At 33.1% G+C, this 9,252-nt stretch overlaps 1 protein-coding gene across 1 annotated transcript in view; it reads left to right on the top strand.

The window, feature by feature from the left end:
• The first annotated feature begins 530 nt into the window (after positions 1-530).
• The window catches only part of LOC128229851 (cytosolic carboxypeptidase 2-like), an 83,597-nt gene continuing 74,875 nt past the window's right edge, over positions 531-9,252 (top strand). Inside the window, exon 1 of the mRNA XM_052941719.1 lies at positions 531-580. The gene's annotated coding sequence lies outside the window, so the exon portion shown is untranslated. The remainder of the gene's footprint in view (positions 581-9,252) is intronic.

Below are 9,252 nucleotides of genomic sequence, written 5' to 3'. Positions count from 1 at the left end.
TTTACTATATTTTAAAACATTTTAATTGTCAAAAAATGTTTTGTCTTGAAATCAGGTTATAAATGTTTGATTAGCAGTTATGTAAATGCAATATATCTTAAAAATATTACAACTTGCCTTCAAATATAATTTCAAATAAAAAAAACAGTGGGGGCTATTTGACCAAAATGAGGGCGTTTTGACCAAATTGGGGCGTTTTGACCATTTTTTCTGAGTGGGGGCTATTTGACCAAAAGTTTAGGGCTATTTGACCAAAATGGGGACGGTTTGACTTGGGGGCTATTTGACCAGGTTCCCTCGAAATGACTGTACACGAAAACTGAAATATACATGTCAAAAAATAAACTTAAGTAATGCAAAAAGTAATAAAATTATGCGAATATTAGTAAGCAATACCCAGTATATATTTTGCATAATGAATGTCAACGATGTTGCATGATTCGACTTTTATTAATGCAACATTAATATTAAAATGTACGATACTTTCATTTCGTACTTTCAATTTATATTTGCTGCTGAATACCGGAATTTAACACAAAATTCGTCCGCTATCGCGGCTATGGTTTAAGTTAGTTAAATGGTATTTACTAGCGTTGTTTTGCATGAGACGAAGATTTTTCACATTTAACTGAATTAGTGTTACCTTCTGCTTGTTGAAAATAACATATACGACTATTAGAGTCAATAGGGCCATTCATAATCGTATTGAAGTAAATTATACGTCTTAAGGAGCAGTCAACAGTTTTAAAAGTTTTGCCATTGCCATTAAATTGACACTGTGAGAGCGTACATGTACATAATACTGTATATTAGTGAATAACAACAACATTGTTATAAGCTAGCTCTGTTGACACTTAGGTATATACCTGCATTTAAAACCCTATTTTATCAACTATATTTTTTATTTTTGTATTATAAGAATGTTCTCCAGGTATATTTTATAACTAATTTGGGGTGAGGGGATGGACAAATTTGCCTCATGTTTGGAGTTTGGGTATATTTTTTCTCTATTGTATGTATATACAGTCAAACCTGGTCATAAGGCACCCTTAGTCCAAATAATTGTACGTTGACAGATTTTTTTAGATTTTTGATATGGCAAATCTTTCACGTACAAATTGTTTGGCATCAAAAGTGGGTAGTTGTTCCGATCAGGATTCCGGGTTAAAGCATATAGCGTCTATAAAATATCATAAAAACAAGAAATATTACAGTTATCAGTTTGACGGCTTTTCTTCATTTCATTCTGTCAAAACATAACGATATATACATGAAGGGCACCTGCAAGGCTCTAGGGCACAGTTTGAAATCGCTCGGAACATTTCGGCCATGGCCGAGTTGTTACGATTGTGCAACGAGGTCTATCTCGAAGCTTTGTCGGAGGAGGCCGAGTTATTACGATTGTATCGAATTGTTCCCCTTCGCATAATTGTTTTCTGTGTCAGTCAACTTTTGTTTTATTGGAAAGGTAAACAACTTGTTTTAATGCATTAAATGCTTGTTAAGTGCAAAATAACATTTCACTTACATGGTAAAATATGAATATAACTCTTTATGATCAATTTCAACCATAAAATACTTCACTTAAAACAATTTCAATATTTTTAAAACACCCCCGTTTTTTGCACATTCCATTTTAGACGTTAGGGATTGGAAGAATCCTGTATAACACGTCTATTATTTTAGACTAAAGGCACCCTGTTTTAAATGGCCACCTTTATTATCCAGCCACTCCAAATTCCTCCCATACTTTTTTACTATATAATTTAGTATGTGCATTAAGCGGCCAACTAATCTTATGTGGCGAGATCTCTCATCTATCTGAAGCAATATAGACACTAGTTAATGCCATAAATGGCCATTTATCCAATGTTACTGACACTTCCACCACTAATAAATTCTGAGATTATCAACTAGCATGTCTATTTAAAACACCAGTGTTTCCAAAACACAGTTTAAATATATACTGAAGATTACATGAAAAATACGTCAGCCTCACAAATTTCTGTCATCCAGTTAAAATTACTATCACATCACATATTTACTCCACATGATTACTCATTGAGGACTCACGTTTATAACATGTTGGCGAATGTTTTGATCAGATTTAACACAATTGTATAGATACTTTAATAATGCACCAGTCAATTGTAACCACAGCCCCCCCCCCCCCCCCCCCCCCCAGGTCCGGGGAATAGCTGGGTCTTTGACTTTCGGTCCAGCCAACCCCGGCTAAAATCAAACGGGACAAACAGATGGTAAAATCTCCGCCAAATGCCCCAGCACCCCAGGAAAGGCCCATTCCCCGCTATATTTAAAGCGAAGACAAAACCACTGCATTCACCCAGCACTGCGGGGCCACCCGAGAGGTAAAAACACCCTCTATTTACCCGGCTATCCCTGGTATACCCCTGGACCGGGGGGGGGGGCCATGGGGGGGGGGCCATGGTAGCAATTGACTGGTGCATAAACATTATCATTTACAGAGTTAATGATCAAAAACCAATTCAGAAAACACCTGTTATTATGGAATTTCAGTTTGCATTGTCACATTAAAGCGATGAAACAAGTTACAATTTGTATTCTTTTCAATTTTAATTTTCAAAAAGCATGGATTTCTATTTTAAAGAAAGAACATTTACTACGCATTGTTTGTGATGTTCTTTTTAATTTTGATCATGGGTGGCAGTTCACAAGCGTTTTACTCTGAAACCCTATTGAGTGTATAAAAATAAAAGAAAATGCTAGTAGTGCAAAGCAAGCGGCAGCAATTTCCCACCTGGATTAAGTAACCACCTTCCCGTATTAAGCAGCCAATTTGATCTTTTCCCAAAGGTTGCCATTTAATTCAAGTTTGACTGTATATATATTAGGGATGGCAACGAGTACCCGAGTACTCGATCGAAAATATAAAAAAATCAATAAAAATCACCAAATACACGATTTACAGACAAAATATCAGATCTGGTTAGTTGCCAAGAGGTCAATTTACGGTCCCTCTAATGCCCGCTGTGTACACAATTGACTTCAATCAATTAGTTGACAGTTGTTGTGATAGTTGCAAACTGTCAACAAAGGACCCCTATTTCAAATTAGCACTGATGTCAATTAGCGAAGTTTTGATAGCGGTACATTCACCTACACAATCCTATTGTATACCAATTAAAGACCTTTCACCAAACAATGGACGCTAACGAGCGAAAGAGTATCAAGAATTGATTTCTTAATGGGCGTATTTTAACTATTTTTGCAATGATTATCACAATTGATTGGTTGATATTTTAAATCAAGAATTATGAATATTGATGAGGTAAACAAGAATTACACAGTACGGAAAACTATCATTCAAAAAATAATAATTTGTAGAGTAAACAACTGAACAACTGAACTTCGTATTGAATTTCGTTGACTATTTTTATGTATGCTGTTAATTTTCGTTCATTGTAATACAAATTGTTGTTCATTTCTGCAGTGCAAACTTGTATAAAATGAAACGAATAAAACAAATTAAAAGCCTGAAACAACATTTGTTTTCTTTTTATATCATTTTTTGTTAAAATACGTAATGAAAGTTTACTTTAAAGGTGAAAATGACCAATAATACGACCAACGCTCAATTTATGTCATTAACGATACATGTATACACAATGTTGTCTTTGCGAACACATAATCATTTTTTCCGAGTAATCGAGTACCCAAATACTCGATCGAACGATTGTCCGAGTACTCAAGTATTGATTTTACTACTCGTTGCCATCCCTAATATATATGTATATATTAATAATTATTATAATATGCTTTCCAATAGTTTTAAGAGATTTATCGGTGAAATAAAATTGATATTTCACTGTTTCGAACAGTGAAATTAAATTGATAGTTTTCAGTCTTTTCACTGTTTTGAAATTTAAGCCCACTCTCAATCCCAAATAAAACCTCAGGGCCCATTGGACTGGGACACAATTTTAACGTTGTCATTTCTAAAATGACATTATGCGCAAATACAAACTGGCGCGGTTTTTTAAAATAATGTTATTAAATAACTTTAAAATTCCAAATATAGGCATATCACGAAAAGAAAAATTGTTTGTTTCAGTGTAAGATAGCAATATGTTTCACCTTGTGAACACAAAAAGAGAAAACTCATGGCTGCCACTTGTGAAATATATTTATTGGTGCTCACTCAGTGAAATATTTTAGGATCTTACACTGAAACAATTATCTTCTTTTGATATATATTTATATTTATTATATGCTCTCTTGTGGTTTGTGTCAGTGCAATAAAAATATGTTTTTTACTTTTTTGAAATTTCAGCCCGCTCTGCTAGCCAAAACATTTAACATCAACACTCACTGGGCTGGGACTCAATATCAACAAGGTCATTTTTGAAATAACGTTACGTGCATTCGGTTTGTCATGTTTGTCTAATAAAATGCAATTATATGTCTTCAAATATAAGAGATATAAAGATAAAAAAGAAAAATGTTTGATTTAGTGTAAGACCGCAATATATTTCACCATGTCACGGACCTATAAACCATGGATTGGCAACTGCCCGATATCGGTGAAACGATAAGAAATAATAATTTACCCACAATCCTTAGGGCGCGCTCGGCAAATATCGGAAAATTCCGCCGAATCTCTGATCGGTGATTAACGGCATTCTTCAGTTATTTCCGCCAGCTCTGCTAATAATTATTATTAACACCGATTGACATGTCGCATGTAATATGTTTGTAGATTGTTGTTATTGCATTTTCTCTAATTATCGAAGTATTAATCAGGACCTAATATGTTCCTGATTAAATTTATATTTAGTTTTAATTAAAGTTTTCCTACATGCATATATTCGTCTGATGTCGGACGTCTCGAAAATGACCACACGATAAGATCTCATTATGAAATCGCGCTGCATTAGCGTGAGTTGGAGCTAATCGCATTAACACAGAGGAGAGTTGCCAATCCATGGTTTATAGGTCCGTGACCATGTGAACTCCTTAACTGAATAATCAACGAGGGGCATAGCTCATTTGAATTTGATTAAATGTATCACAATCTTGCACTGAAACAAACAATTATTCTCTATATAAGATTTTCTCATGAAACCGGTATTGACAAAAATAATACTTTCACAAACTGAAATGAGGGTTCATGGTCATATGATTGTCTATTATTAAGATTTGTGATGAATGAAGCTTGCACCATATATTCACGGCTGCCAATCACGTGACCTTTGTTGTGATAAAGTAGAAAACCGAATTTATGCAAAGTCGACGAGCGCCGGTAAGTTTTCATGTTTTTCATCGTTAATCAGTATATTGTGTCAACTTTTAACGGCCATGTTCTAGGGCACATTTTTCTTGACATTTTGGTATAAATTTTCCTACAGTATTCTCAGTAGTTTGCTTAATTACTTTGCAGAAAGTTTTCAATCGAGAGCATGTGCCTCGGATTTATATGTTAAAATTGGCGAACCGATGTGTTTTTCCTCCAATATGTCAATCCTAGGACAGTTCATACAATGAAAATTCAAGTAGAATGTCGAAATGATATTCAAAAAGTGTACAAAACGGTTTCTTTTTTTCAGAAATGTCCATAATTTTTTTTAAAGATAATAATTAAAAAATGATGAAGTAGGCGAACAAAAATATGCGGATAAAGTAGGCTTACCTTAAAGCTTCTGTTCATAGTTTCTGATAAAATGAATAGATAAGTCATTAAAAATGAATATGCGAACAAATACTATTTATTAAATTGAAGAATAAGTAATATGGAAATATCAAATTGCCTTCAATTATTTGTAAACATTACATGATTTAAAAATCCATTACAGTATATGAATATAAAACACTTGTTTTGAACATCTACGTCATCTTCATCATCTTTTCAGTAATAGTTAGCACTAACGCTATTTACTTGATAAAATACAAACCATGTCAATTATAAATATATTATTTTTAGCAGTGCAATTTTCTGTTGCAGAGTATGTCTAGGAAGAAACCTTGTTTGAGGAAATAAATATGGCAGAAAGGAAGCGGCAAAGCCATCCCGAAACCAGAAAATGGTTCACAGAGACGGGGAAGCAAAAGACTTTTCGCTGAAATCGTCATTCAAAACACAAATTAAACGCCATTCAGATCCCCGCTGTTTAAAGCATCTCTCGCTTATTAACGATGCAAAGCAGTGAAAGCAGCCTTGTTGAAGGTGACGGAAAATCACAGAGGGTGAAAACAGTTGAAAACACTCAAAATGAAAATCTTGAATCGAATTGGTGTGATACAGACTTCACATTTCTTTAAATTGAGAGTTATCATATATGTTTCAATTTATAAGATAATGAAAGTAATTGTAAAAAAACAGATACCTGAAACATGAACCGTCTCTTTCCCTACAAAGTAACAAAACATTTCGCGATTATATAATTTACATGAGTGTGTAATATCAATGGCGCATTAATTTTTTTATTTGGTTTTGATTAAACCTAACAATCTCTTACAGAGATCATCAGTTTGAATTGACTGGACGAAACAGACTTGCAGGGCGATGGATATGTGAACATGTATCAACAGAAAGGAATGCCGTTAAGAAAGGGACATAAGGCGTGAGATGGTAAAAGGGGAGATGCAATTATTCCAAAATGTTGCCCACTAAAATAAGAGGACTAGACGAAAACAACACATAATAACTTGAAAACGTCGATAATATTCTGTTTGTTCCATTAACCGAAATTTCAACTAGTTTGGTGTTAATCCTAGCCTCAGTGTTGACCTAAATCAGCATTAATATTGAACTGGAATCTTTAAAAAAACTGTAACAACATGAACATTAACTTGCTCGAAGAATTTTTCCAATGGTTATATTCGGTTAACTGTTTAACATTAATTTCATTCAATAGTTCTAATGTTTTTTTCCAGTTTTTGCATTGGGCGGTCTAATTTGCGGTTTTACAGGCTGTTAACCATTTTACGTTAAATTTTTTATTCTATGTCATAAAGTCAATGTTTTTTCAATCGTTTTGAATCTTTGTAAGAATATCTGTCTACGTATTATTTCTTATAAAATTACAATACACAAATAAGTTTAGATATATGCATGATTTTTGTTAAGAATAGATTGTTTCAAATACCCTTAGAACCAATGTTTTTCTAATAATCTATAATTAAATATTAGCAAGTGAAATTCGGAGAAAAGGCTATTATTAAACTCGCAATTGACAATTGTCGACTCCCTAGACTAAAAGACTTACGAGACAATTCCAATTTGAAAAACAACTTTTATGTTTGTAATTAACATGTGCAACATAACGTATCCAGTAGAGTAACACTGCTGTATTTTTGTTTTCGAAAATTAAAAAGTTCATCATGTTTACTTAAATGATAACAATAATAGTGTTTCATTGTAAATTTGTGTATATTATTAACATGTGCAACATAACGTATCCAGTAGAGTAACACTGCTGTATTTTTGTTTTCGAAAATTAAAAAGTTCATCATGTATACTTAAATGATAACAATAATAGTGTTTCATTGTAAATTTGTATATATTGTTTTGCATTTTTCTTTATATGTCTTCATTTAATATATGACCATGTATGTTCTCTTTTCAATATATTGACCTGTTTCTAACAAAATATGAAATATATGTAATCAAATTAATTATGTGTATCATTTGTATTTTCCTAAATAACAGAGTCATTAAGTAATCCTGAAGAAACCGCACATCATTATTACTTTTTAGCTTTACTTACTTTTACATTTGCCATCGACTATTTCTTTCACTGCGTCATTTTACTTAAATAAAACGAAAAAAAACAACATAGTAATGCTTATTTGTTTTAATATTAAAATAATGTTTTATCACAGAATAATTAGAGGAATCACAAGATTAACGAATCAATGTAACATATCACAGTGACAATCACTTATAAATAAAAAGTATATTCAAAATTAGGAACAAAGTGTGTATAGTAGCAGGAGTAATACCATACTTTTTGCTGAGTATTCTTAATATTAAATATATCCAAAATCAGAAATAAATTAAAAATGCAAAATGTGATATTTTTTATTTTTTACATTAACAATGCAAGTAATTTTTGAAAAATAGTTATCGCGTTGCATTAATCGAAAAATATAATTTGCATTGCAACCCCAATTTTTTTTTTTATTAAACGTAAGTACCTCAAGCAAAATGAGATCATAGTTGAAAATTAAGAACAAAACAAGATTATGGCACTTTATATCTTCCTTATATTCTATAATGTCACTTAAAAGACACAGACTGACAAGTTATCCTTTACAGTTACGCATGTGCCTGGATAACCCGAAGGCAAACGTGTATGCCTTTCCACACTCCCAAACATGGCTCTTGTGTCCAACATGAGAGTCACAATGGTCTTGACGGTGACATCTTTCGTGAAACATTTGATCACAAACGTCACACTTGAGCTGGCGCTTCCCATGTGTTGTACGCAAATGTTTTTTTCAGCTCCCACTCTGTCACGAAGCGAGAGTCACACATCGCACAGGCAACCTCTTTTCTCACGCCATGGGCCTATAGAACATTTAACATTGACAGCATAAGGATAGAAGAGAAATGTGAAACGAACGATTCGATTTAACCACTTTGAGACTCGAAAAATCGATGACGCAGATGAGAATAAAATACAGTAGTGCTAAAGAAATTATAATGCCAATTATATATAAAATTACTATACAGACAAAGTGTATGACAATTTTCCATTTACTTTAGCCGAAAACAAAATGCATTTCCCATTGCCGTTTTATCGTGACTCTGAATGATACATCTTTCAGCATGTTTATATACATGAGAAACGCAGAGTAGAAAAATAAATCAAAGTACGCACGCACTAGTTTTATGCAACTCTCATTTATAACAATGTGGACAGAACCGTTAGCTGTATATAGTTAAAAATAGAGGTCAACCTGTGGCGTTTGAAGTCGGCGACAGTATAAAAAGATTTGTCACAACATCGGTACGTCGCGTGGTTTCGATGTCGTCTACGATGGAGACTCAGCCCTGACTTGCTCTGGAAACTTTTTCCGCAGTCCGCACACAGCTTTTGTTCACCTTCCATAACTGTAATAAAGCGTTGAATATGCAACAACACTTTTCATCAGAAAAAAGACAATCGGGTGTCTCATATATTTATGTTAATAAATTTTTTTTAAACAGTAAGCCTACTTTATCCACTTATTTTTGTTCGCCTACTTTATCATTTTTTAATTATTATCATT

The sequence above is a fragment of the Mya arenaria genome, chromosome 4, assembly GCF_026914265.1.
Source record: "Mya arenaria isolate MELC-2E11 chromosome 4, ASM2691426v1".
In the NCBI taxonomy this organism is placed as follows: domain Eukaryota; kingdom Metazoa; phylum Mollusca; class Bivalvia; order Myida; family Myidae; genus Mya; species Mya arenaria.
This window is presented reverse-complemented; position numbering and strand designations above follow the sequence as displayed.